This window comes from Nymphalis io, chromosome 3, assembly GCF_905147045.1.
Source record: "Nymphalis io chromosome 3, ilAglIoxx1.1, whole genome shotgun sequence".
Classification (NCBI taxonomy): Eukaryota; Metazoa; Arthropoda; class Insecta; order Lepidoptera; family Nymphalidae; genus Nymphalis; species Nymphalis io.
This window is the reverse complement of record NC_065890.1, coordinates 485,985-499,387: the sequence shown is the minus strand read 5'-3', so window position 1 is coordinate 499,387 and position 13,403 is coordinate 485,985.

Genomic DNA, 13,403 nt, shown 5'->3' with positions numbered 1-13,403 from the left:
ATGAATTATCATTATCTTATATTATGTATCATGCCCTCTATTAAGAGGGTTTATACATACAATTAGATAAAGAAGTATGTAATCATCAGTAATTATAGGGAACTTTTTATATAAAATTTAAATAATTTTTGTTATAAAATTACTTAATAAACCCAAATAACGAATTTAAGCAAGCAAAGGAACCTAATTGCTTCGGAGCGAATCAGAATGGTTGTTATCCGGTTTTATGAGCGTAATGCTTCAACGTTGCCCACTTGCTAGTAAAACGTCTTGCCTTGCTTTACAGTGGAAGTTAACGACCCGCGGCCCTGAGAACGGTCGTAACCGGTTAAATGGTCGCTCGTTACGTTGTTTAGTTTCGTTAGTTGCATGTTAATTACTAAAAAAATATCAATGCATATAATTTAAAGTTAACCGTAGCGTTTCACACAATACTTTGTCTAATTATTTTATATGTCAAATTAGTGATGGAATAAAGAGAGTGATTGTTAGGTAACTATTTGTTGGTTATAAGCACTTGTATCGTATTTATATATCTGACAGCCTTCTGAGGTCTTGAGTTCAAACCTCGGGTCAAGTCATTAAAAAGCACGTAAGGCTGTTCATCTTTGGCCTGAAATCCTGTCGTGTCCGATTTGCCGTCTAATTTGATAATGAGAGTGAGTAATAGAGAGTACGCGTGTATTTGCATTTTAAATCTACCAACTTAGCATCTTTTCAACAATCAAATCTTCTATGACTCTGGAAGATAATAATTTCTAGACTGTCCATAGAAACCTGTGTTTGACAAATTTCACTGGAACACACTGTTCACTATCAAATTTATTCCTCTTCAAAAGAAGAGGAGCGTCTTTGCCAAGCATTGGGATATTTACAGGCTACAACTTACTAATACGACTTATCTGAGCAGGCTTACCCAAGGTTTATCCTTTATGATAAGTTAACAAAATTCACGATTTAATACTACATACATTTATGTAAATGAAATACTGTAACAATACAAATAAATTAAGTGTAGAAACTTCAAAACTGTGAAGACTTATAAGCGAACAATGAGATTTAGTCACATACACATATATGTAATGGAAGGTTCGGCTTTTGTTTGTTCAAACAGTTTTGCTTTTGTTTACTTCCCTCACATGTGCCGCCTTATTAATAAGCCATTGTTAGAAATAAAGAATCCTAAAATGGTTGGTGCTTAACATCATCACCAGGATGACGTTTTAGTGCGTGATATTTGTGACCGGAGGCAGCATTTTGTGGAAGACAGCGTGTCAGTCGACTTACGTTCTGGTCGTCAGCACTAAGGATGGGTGTTTAAGGTTAGAATGACGTGTTTAGTTTACCTAGATATTGTGTAACTGTTTAATGTTTAATATTTTTACTTATGTTTGTTTCATATTTTCTTAAAACAAATAGTTTTTCTGAATCATAAAACTATACATATCCCCTTTGTAAACAGACAAAATTACAATTAAAATTAACCATTCAATTGTAGTGTCATCGAATTGATTGACTTTTTCATAGCGGGCTTATACCAATCAATTTTGTTCGAATTTTAAGTCTTATAACTGCAAAATAGAAACGAGACGATATTGGGTCGTCTAAAAATACTTTCAATTAAGTTTAGGCGAAAAAGTCTGTTCATTTTTATTTTTATACCAAATCGACTACGGTGTCTACAAAAATTCTTGAACACCTATTATCCTATATAACCTAATCTTTTATCCTCAAAAAGTCACATCTTTTTGGCTCTCAGTGACCTTTTAGTTCTAATGTCTATTGCAAATTAGAAGTATTGCTTGATGTTGAAGAATTGGCTGTAAAGGCAAAACTATTCAACAATTGGATAAGCGTCTTTTACCATTTAAAATTATTTACGAAGATGGTTTTTGTTAATGATCTAAGAGTGAACTCTTACTCTTAAATCGCTTAAGTAAAAAATATATCCTAATTGTGACTTTTGATATCATCTTCGATTCTCTTCTGTGAGCACCATTTATATTCATCTATTCCTAAAAAGGTTTATAATGGAAGACTTTGAATAACCACAACAAATAATATTTATATATGACAAGAATATTGTAGCTGCAATACGAGCTGGATTTTCCACGATCTTTCGTACAGTACACGTCGAAATTAATTGTAATCGTAAATTGTGCAAGACCTCAAAAATGTAAGAACATTAATTTCATCAACCGTTTGTCCAAATGGAATTTAGAGAGCTTAATGAGAGAAAATTGAAATAATTATTGTGTCATAAAACAGCGTATTCAAATAAGTATGCAAAAATTGTTAAAAATTAGAAGATCGGTAAAGATCGATACAATAAGATTAGGTGAAAACGGAATACCCATTTCTATATCCCATTTATGAAACCGGTTCTATGCATTCTACATAACTTTTGTTACATGCCACAATCAATGGTGCTGCAAACTAGGGTGTCCATTGTGTCTGCGACAATGGTCCGGACTCCCGAGATCGGGATCCCGGATGCCGGGATCCGCTTTATGTAATTGCCGATCTCGCCGCCTTGCATACTAACTTCGTTAGTGAACCACGTTTACGAAAGGTCATTGTTTTTTGAATGTTATATGCTTTGTACACATTTTGTTACTTTCTCTTTTATTTATTTTGGTAATTTACTAAAAAAAGTTTTGATCAATTTTATTTAGTTTTGTCACAGCCAGTATTATATTTTGTTTTTTTTTTTCTGGTCGTGGATAAAAGCTTAAGGTCGAATTACAGTGCAGATTTTCTTTTATATTTTTTTTATTAGGAAGCCAATGTTATATAATAAAATACATTTTTTTGATCTATATATAAGCGGAATATCACTCATCACTATATCTCCTAAACTTCCGCCCGATTTGAAATTTCTCCTCTGACGTAGACGCTCACTAAGAACGGATTTTATGCAACACCTACCCAAAATAGATTTTTCTGCACGGGTAAACCGTGTAAAGCCGACACGATTAGCTAGTACGTTTATAAAAGTAGCGTTACAAAGTATACCAATTATAGGTTAACTTAACATGCAAATAAAAGTTGTTGCTCACTTAATTATAAGCTCTAATTGACGAAAAACACAAAAATATCTCATATAAGTGTGTGTTAAAAATTATACAACTAAATTTTGACATTAATTATAATATAACATAAACTTTCCTACTGCGTGTGATAAGTTACTGATTCAAATAAGGTCCGCTACTGTAACGTGTACCACATGACTTGCTTTCATTTCTGTTTTACTTATCACGATATTCATGTTGTTTTTAATAAAAACACAAATATTGATAAATAGCAAAAGAAAATGTTGATCTATTTAAATATAAATGTTTACTGCAAATACATTAGGTGAGAGGTTAAAGAATTTGTAAATTTTATGTGTCTCGTTTATGTGCTGAAACAGCAAACAGTCATTTTCTTTTAAGGGAATTTATATCAGGCATATTCATTATATCTTTATCCTTATTCAGTAAAAGAACATCGTTAACATTTTTTATGTTTTAAATACATTTCAGCGGTAGCTCACCGGTATTACCAGAGCTAAAATAACTACGTAATGTAATATTTTAAGCTGAGAGCTAGATTAAGCGGTCTGTCGATGCAAATGCGTCCAATTAGCTAAGTGGCTGTCAACGTTACTGGGCTTGTAAAAATCCCATCGAAACGACTGGACTTTATCGCTTATTGCGTTTGCATGTCTCATGACGCTAATAACATCATAAATCCAGGAAAAAACAAATTTAATGGTCACATTACTCGGTGAACTATAATTACACGTTGGATAGTCCTTTCTTCTTATATTTGGTTCTTATTTTAACCCAAAAATTATTTATTCATATAAAAAGCTACTAAAGCTTTTTCAATGGACCAGGACCATATTCCTAAAATACATTTAGATTAGAACCTTGAGGGAAAAAGAAAGCGTGGGCGGGCGAAACAATCCTTTTACTATACAGTTGCAGCAAAAGTTAAAGGCATCGAAAGCGTGGTGTGAGGTTAACCGTGAAGCCCAAGACTGACTGAGAGAAAAACAGTGGATGCCCTCTGAGCCATGTAGGGGAAATAATTTACTTAAAAATGTCGCTTAGCGAATGTTTAGACAATCACTGTTCTCGCTCTTTCTGTCATTATTCATTTGACATTTGAAAGAAGACGACCCAGCGTTGATGAACTACCCACCCGCTAGACAACGTTTATAAGTAAGGTCGTATTTTAAAGGTACCATAAAGAAATAACTTAATAAATAATAAATAGAAATAGCTCGTCTGGGTAGGTACCACCCACTCATCAGATATTCTACCGCAAAACAGCAATACTTGATATTGTTGTGTTCCGGTTTGAAGGGTGAGTGAGCCAGTGTAATTACAGGCACAAGGGACATAAAATCTTAGTTCCCAAGGTTGGTGGCGCATTGGCTATAAGCGATGGTTGACATTTCTTACAATGCCAATGTCTAAGGGCGTTTGGTGACCACTTACCATCAGGTGGCTCATATGCTCGTCCACCTTCCTATTCTAAAAAAAAAAAACTTCCAAATTATTCTATATAATTTAAGATTTTAAACAAAGAACGTCATAGTTAAATTTTTAAACGTGCACGTTGGTATTACTTATTTATAAGTGTATGCACAATGTTACAGATAGTTGGATAAAAGCAATCTTTGCATTTTTTCGCCAATGGAATATTCACGTACTAGAGAGGGTTAGGGGGTGAAGCTGAACTAAGTGGCGTCGGAAAATCCGCGGCGCACAATACTCGCGAGATAACAGCTGCCCGTGTATTTGCATATAGAAACGTAGAATTTTAAGTCAATTCGGCCTTCGAAACGGCGATAATAGTCGGGTGAAATCTTTCAACCAATCGATTCATACTCTCATCAAGTAGGCTCGTACTGATAATTTTAAATCATATTACAAGATTAAATTCTATCAAGAATACCGGCAACGTACTAATTAAAATTAACTTATTATTATAATTTTAACCAATTAAAATTATTTAAATGAAAAAAATGAAATGAAATTCAAAATATTTCTTTATTTCATATCGATAATTTACACTTTTTAATAGGTAAAAAGGTTAAACCTGACCTGAGAAATACTGGGAAAGTAAGCGAGTTTTGTTTATTACAGATATGTTAATTAAAATGACGACAATTTAACTAGTTATCAACTTCCGCTCGAAGATGCGAACTTAATAAAATATTAAAGTATGATACAAAATTACAAATACAAAATTAATCCTACTTAAGAATTAATGTTATACTCATCGTTGAAGTAAAATATAGTCGAGTTTGAAACAATCTGAGTTTCACCACCACAACCAAGTTTACTTGGAAGAGTCTTGTTTAATCCGAACAAACAAAAATAAATATTGCTGTTTGGTGGTAGAATATGTAATGAGTCCGTTGTTCCTACCCTGACGGGCTTATATCAAGTAAATTTTGACGGTCAACATCGAATATATATTATTTCTGACATTTGATGAGCATGTTCTGAGCTGAGTTTCGAATGTGTTCTTATAGAAAAGCTCTTAAGATAGAACAAATAATACAAGTAATATTAAAGAACAAAATATTGTAATTAATTGGAATGAACATAATGAAATAATATATTATTGTTTGCACGCCCGTTCCGGAGCCCTACGTAGAAGTACACTCTCTATTCACACACGTATATAGTGGACTAAAATTCGGAATAAATATTGAACACCGAATATTGACCTTTATTCATTTTAAAATAGAGCACAAATATAAATGCACTAGTTAGTTGTGTACACACCGAGCTAGAACCGCTTCGCTTATTGTCAATATTGAAGGCAAACAATATGTTAGCGTCTAATTTGAATGTACACAGCTTTGATGCACTGCATTGCTCGAGCATGTTGTGCTCTTAGTAACGACGTAACTTATTTTTAATAGCAATTTATTCGCCAGGTGATATAAGACTAAGTTGTTTTAAGCCAAAAGGCCCAAAGCGTTTGAAATGGGAGCGGTGCCTATGTATGAAATTGAATCGTACCAAGACGGAATGGACAGCTAGGGCAAAAATAAACGCCAATTTTCATTTTTTAAGTTAGCTACAGACGAGAATATTTGAAATTGGTTTTTAATAATGTGTATTGATAGGTAGATAGATGATGTTGGTATAACGGGCGTTGTTTTGGTATAAATTGGATTATATTTAATGATAAATTTCAATGAACATAACGATCACAAATTAGAGACTTTAAGCTTTAGATAACGTCGCTATCCCATGAAAATGTGTGTGTATAATACACGATAACACTTTATTTATTCAAATGCACGTAGAAATTCTTTTAGCATTTTAGAGTATTTTTTTTTTATTTTAACATAGAAATTAAAATAAAGGAACAATGTTATCAAAACGATTAATAAAAGTACAATTCCCAGTTTCGAAAACTAACTTTTTAAACTTTCACAAACAGCTGGAGTTGTTTTATCGTTTTATATCTTTTAATTGTTAGTTTTTATTTAACAGACAAAAAAATCCAGTGCGATTTCGCGCAGCAGGCGAGGTAAAGGTGATCGTTCACTGATAAAAATAATGCGTCGTACGCACCGCGCTTATATAAATGACCGATGGACTTGAAACTATTTAATATGTCATTAGTGTCGTGCAAAAATACTAAATATTTCTTATTTAAGTTGGATATTAACAGTATTATTTATTTAATTGAGAATGTTGTGGTAGTTCCAAGTAAATGCTTACATTTAATGTCTGGGAAGGATTTCTTAAGAACTTATAATGATGATACAAGTGAGAGGAAGTGATGCATTTGGACAAGAGTGTAGAATTAATTGTGTCTAAGTACAACATTATTGAATATATATGAATATATTAGATATGGCCCTGGTTTCATCTGTTGAATTTAGATTATACATACTGGTTCTTGTAAGCATGATTTGTATCAGATATTCTACCGCAAAATAGCAGTACTTAATATTGTTGCGTTCCGGTTTGAAGGGTGAGTGAGCCAGTGTAATTACAGGCACAAAGGATATAAAATCTTAATTCTCAAGGATGGTGGCGCATTGGCTATGTAAGCGATGGTTGACATTTCTTAACTTGCCAATATCTAAGGGCGTTGGTGACCACTTACCATCAGGTGACTCATATGCTCGTCCGTCTTCCTATTCTATAAAAAAAAATCATACCATCCGCTACGCCATTCGCTTGCATTCTTGTCGACTGTCGTTGTTCTCACTTCGCTTATTTATCCTTACTTTGACAGATTGGTTGATCTTAATGGTGACCTTTTCTTTAATGCCTTAGCTCATGTTCTAATATAGTAGTCACAGATTGTTCTCTATTCGAATCGGACTCGTAGGTCTGACTAAGCGCGTTCTGCCGGATGAAATTTCCAGTTTTTTCAATTTTGGTGCAGGTTTTGCATAACATTCAAGTACTTGACATGGAGGGGTAAGAGTGGGGTGACAACGACGTTTTAAAAGCAAGTCACATTACGTATATTGTGAATATTGGATGCTTTATGTATAATATGTTACAGTCATTGCTATCGAGTATCTATGTTATTTTTTATGTATTCTTTTATATATATTGTTAGGAATGTCTTCCAAAGGGGCGTGGCCTAGTTGCTCGACTTGATCACGTGATGATCAACGTGGTAGGAACTGGCCCTGCCGATCTCATCGTTCGGCCAGGCTGGCGTTACGACACTTCTGCTTGGATTCTCGGTTGTGGCAGATATCTCATAAATAATATTTCAGTTACTTAGTTTTGATTCCTTCGTTCTATTTTTGTGTCTTAATTGTATGTGTCGATATACGTTTACTTTACTGTTATATAGTTGTTTTGATTTATCTCTTTACAAAACCTATTTTCATCCTGATTCCTAAATATATATATATATATATATATATATATATATATATATATATATATATATATAATGAATAATTTTATTCATTTCTTTAAGAAAAAAGATCTATAAAAACATTTTATAGCTATTATAAATACAAGAATACAGTACATGTGGAGCGCACTTTGCATTCAGTGCGGCCTTTACCGGTTAGTATGTAATCTGCTTATTCTCTTAAGCCGGCCTACTGCGTGAAAATTTTGTACCGAATATATAACCAATGTAAATACAATAGTTATTCGTGTCTCGCCGATATATCTCTGTATTTCGAAATACGTTTGTGTATTTAAACAACACTACAAAAATTTACTGGCCTGCATTGTGTACAGTGAAAAAATAAACAGCTATCTTGATGTGGATCGGTGTGGACACGGTATGCATTATAAGCACAGATTAAGCACATGAAAACTCGGAACCACTTGCTCGGACTGGAATCTTTGTATACGTGTATACGTTTACTTATAAAAAATAATCTTAATAGTAAAATTTATTACTCTGTTACTGAATATATTTCTGCCAAAAATCCGTGGATTGAATGATTGTCGTAAAAAAAGGGTAACTACTAGAGTAGTTTCTTTTTTTATAGTATAGGTAGGCGGACAAGCATATGGTCACCAATGCCCATAGACATTGGCATTGTAAGAAATCTTAACCATCGCTTACACCGCCAATGCGCCACCTAGGGAACTAAGATGTTATGTCCCTTGTTCCTGTTATTACACTGGCTCACTCACACTCAAACCAGAAACACAACAATACTAAGTAGTTCTGTTTTGTGGTAGAATATCTGCTGAGTGGGTGGTGCCTACCCAGACGAGTTTGTACAAAGCCCTACCACCAATAAATATATTATATCGGATGTATTATATAGTTATAATCACATCTCACAGTGCGTTTATGCTAAATGTAATGGATTGTCGGTTTTTTATGCTATTTTTTAGTTTTTTTAATACAGGACGTTACATTCTTTTATTAATATGACATACATACTAGTACATAGCCTGATGAAATCATAGATATTTGGCTTCTCCGTAGTCAGGTATAAATAAAAGTTTTCTGAATTATTTCTATTACCAAAAAGAAGTGAACACAAGTAAGTTACTTAAATCTTTGGAGACGAGCTACTACTACACTAACTCAGCTTACAGTGCACACTTGCACTGTAGCGGTTGGAAAGAAAGAGTTGAACGCGTCATCATGGATTGAACTATATAATAAATAAAGATTACATTTGTATCTATCCATTGTCTGGTGCAAGTGTTTTTCAATCGCAAATAAAAGTAATACAAATAATAAGCGATAAAATGATTTTTCAATTTCAAAAGCTTTTATCGTCACATGGCAAACAGATTTTTGAATATCCGTGTCGTGCGGGATGTCACTAAGTGCCGTGTAACATTTGTGATATGAAAAAGTTTTGCTCGTTTCACGGTTCATAATCGGTGTATGAAATAAAAAGCCGCGATGGCCCAGTGGTAACAACGCGTGAATCTTAACCGATGATCGTGGGTTCAAACCCGAGTAAGCACCACTGTTCAGCAGCACAATTTTCATGTGCTTAATTTGTGATTATAATTCATCTCGTGCTTGAAGGTGAAGGAAAACATCGTGAGAAAACCTGTATGTGTCTAACTTCACTGAAATTCTGCCACATGTATATTCCATCAACCCGCACTGGAGCAGCGTAGCGGAATAAGCTCTAAACATTCTTCTCGCATTGGAACATTTACAGGCTGTTACAAGTATAAAATAAAATTGTGTATCGATGCCTGTGGATAAAAATATAATTATTTGTGTATACTAACTTGTCAAAATATTTCATTCGCAAAACAATTTTGGTTTCCTTTCTGGAGCAACATTTAGAATAGTATTTTGTTGTCCTTTGTGTTTATAATATAATGATCAGTTATTGGCATATAACATGAAATTGATTGATATATGACAAATATATATGTAAAGTGTTTGTCCTTGATACGAAGAAGTTCTAGTAGATAAGCAATAAATGTGTGCAATAAATGTAAAATCTACTACGAACTACTAAGTACGAGTATTATGAAAGGTAACGAAAACGAAGTAACGGACAGCGGCTTGTTCAGCCTTACATACCGAATTCATTATCATTGTCATACTGCAGCTTCAAGAGAAGATCAGAGTAATCATTTTTCTGGTCACACTATTAACATAGTGTTATTATTTATTAAAACATAAGTTTTATGCTATTGCTTTACATCTACAATGGACCATCCACATTTTGAACTAAGATGTTATGTATACGTAGCCAGTTACACTGGCTCACCCACCCTTTAAACCAGAGCACAACAATACTAAATATTGCTGTTTAGCGGTAGGATATGTGATAAGTGGGTGGTACATACCCAGTTGTTTTGGTAAAAATCATATTAGTTAAAAATTATTATTAAAATATTAAAATGTTTTATGTTTCAATTGTTTCATGTGAATTCGTACCCGTTAACAAAAGGTAATTAGGTTATCATAATGTCCCATCATACTGCATACTGCACAAATGACCTCCCCAAACCGCAAGTATTAAATATAGTTTGACTAAATCGAGGGAAGCCGTATATTTGACTGACTTGTTTAAAAATGTTATAGTTTTTTATTTTTATATTTTAATTAAATTCAAATTTAGATTGCCCGCAAAAAATAATGTTAACAGGTTGCACAAAACAATGATAAGCGAGTGTCTGTTCAAAACAGATAACATTACGACATACCACCGGGTCTTGTATTGCTATTTTTTTTGCTAGTATTCTGGTTGTGTATTTTTAGATTTAATACTTTATTATATGTAATTTAAGTATGATATTCAGTTTGCATTAGACGCTGCGTGTGGCCATTAAAGAGTTCTGTTCGAAGTTTAATATTCATGAATAAATCTACATTAATCGAAAACTTAGCCGAGAAAGTTATATAAGTCAAAGGGCACAGAAAATTAAAACTAGCCATAGACTATTAAAAGTTTGATGGGTTAGTGAGTCCTTAACTTGTGTGTAATCTATCTATGGAAAGATACTTGTGATTATGAATAATAATTATATTTTTGTAACATCCTGAAGATATTTAGACGATGACATTTGCGATTTATTTGATAATATATGGAATTAATTATCGTTACATATGGTTACGTCTGAGTTACCATATATTTTAACTGAAAAACAGTAAATACTGTGTCTCATTTAGAACAGCGTTAAATTTTAATTTGCCTTGTATCATGTCTACTGGTGGTAGAGCTTTGTGCAAGCTCGTCTGGGTAGGTACCACCCAGTCATCAGATATTCTACCGCAAAACAGCAGTACTTGGTATTGTTGTGTTCTGGTTTGAAGGGTGAGTGAGCCAGTGTAATTACAGGCACAAGGGACATAACATCTTAGTTCGCAAGGTTGGTGGCGCATTGGTGATGTAAGCGATGGTTAACATTTCTTACAGTGCCAATGTCTATGGGCGTTGGAGACCACTTACCATCAGATGGCACATGTACTCGTCTGCCTTCCTATTCTATAAAAAAAAGTGCTTGCGAGAGCTTATTTCAATAAAGTATATTTTTGATTATAATTGGGGATGCAGTTGTTCCGTTGTTAAAAACAAAGTCTGTGTGACAAACACTCATCGTCATACATAATTCCGTTTCTGTAAAAAGCCATGTAGGTATAACTCACTTTTACATGGTGGCAGGGCTTCGTGCAAGACCGTCTGGGTAGGCATCACCCATCTAATACATATTCTACCACCAAACAGCAATACTTAGTTTTGTTGCGTTCCGGTACGAAGGGTGTTTGAGAAAGTGTAACTACAGGCACAAGGGACATAACATTGTGACGTATTGGCGATGTAAGTAATGGTTAATATTTCTTTAAGCGCCAATGTTTATGGGCTTTGGTGACCATTTACCATCAGGTGGCCCATTGTAAGTCCGTCTACCGATTTTATATAAAAAAAAATCAAATGTGACGTATGTGTAACAGCGTGGTGCCGATATCATTAATAACTCGCTCACGTTTTTACAATGTCTAATACAAACCGAGTAAAATGCTGAATTATTTAAAAACAAACTTTAAAGTCAAACCTCACTGCAGACCACGATATATCCGAAAGTGAATGCGATATTGACTATAAAAGCATTACAGACCTCGGGCTATCTCCCTTGCCCACTATTTATAAATTAGCTTTACGTTAAAAAAATAGCGAATATAAATGAGTTGAAATAAACTTCAATATTTATTCGAAATTAAAATAACAATTTTATTATAGTACATGTTATTTATTGTGTATTACTTTCATAAACTATCAACGCCAAAACAAGTTTAAATTAATCTCGTTACATAATGAATACAATTAATGTAATTTATTCATTCAACATAATTTTTAACAGCGACGGTTGAATACATCCGTACATTTGTTTTCACACGTGTTATTACTTAAATTATAATAGCGATAATTTTTATTGTTTTCAATTTTTTTTAAATATTTATAATGCTTATACTGTATGCGTGTTGTGTCTTGAAAAATAAAGAACACAGTATTTATGATGTAGAAAATTAAGTTGTTTGTTGTCAGGAAGCAGTCAGACATAACTAAACAAAAGTACCAACATAACCATTCTAACACAACAAACATTGCCACCATTCAACAGTATGTATTTATACGTAACTAAGCTATAGTTTTTTTCACATATCCAAACGTCTTTTGCATTTAAGGGTTATTAGATAAGGTATTTAGTATTTTTTTTGATGAGAAAATGTATCAAATTAATAAATGAATAACCGCCAAATACATGAAACCGGTCAGCAATCGTTTTCTAGTAGAATTCACTCTTGCAGTACGAAACTGCCTTATATCGTCTCCTCTCTACACTAGAACTGCCTCCATGATGAAAAACTCGTCAAATACAACCCGATCCCAGTAATCCATTGGCTTCCAAACCTAAGCCAGAGTATTTCCTATGAACTAAACGGGGGCAAATAAAGCTGGGCTCACACTGTTTGCAAAAACTTCAGCTTGGCCCGAAGCCAGCGTTACGCCGCGCGTCGGTGCACATTTCCCTATTACACCTGCTGACTTATATACTCGCATGTATCTTAAGGTTCATCGTCCAGTCAATACAGATTATTGCAGATTACATCTTTAAATATACTAAAACTGAACAAAATAAGTCTTATTTAGAGTGTATATTCATAAAGGGAGACTTGTATATACATAATGTGTATTTTTTTTATATTCGCCCAGAGGGCAAATGACTCTACTCTACCTGATGGTAAGTGGTAGTAGAGTCCAAACGCGACGACGGCCAGTACAGACGGGAAAAACGTTCTGCACTAGCCGCCTTCATCTTGCCGGCCCGCAAGATGCCTCTTCACGCCTCGTTTGAAGGAACCCGGGTTGGAAGAGGAGGGGAACACGTAAGCTGGTAAGGAATTCCATTTTTTGAAAGTGCGACAAAGAAAGGAGTTGCCAAATTTCTTTGTTCGCGATGGAA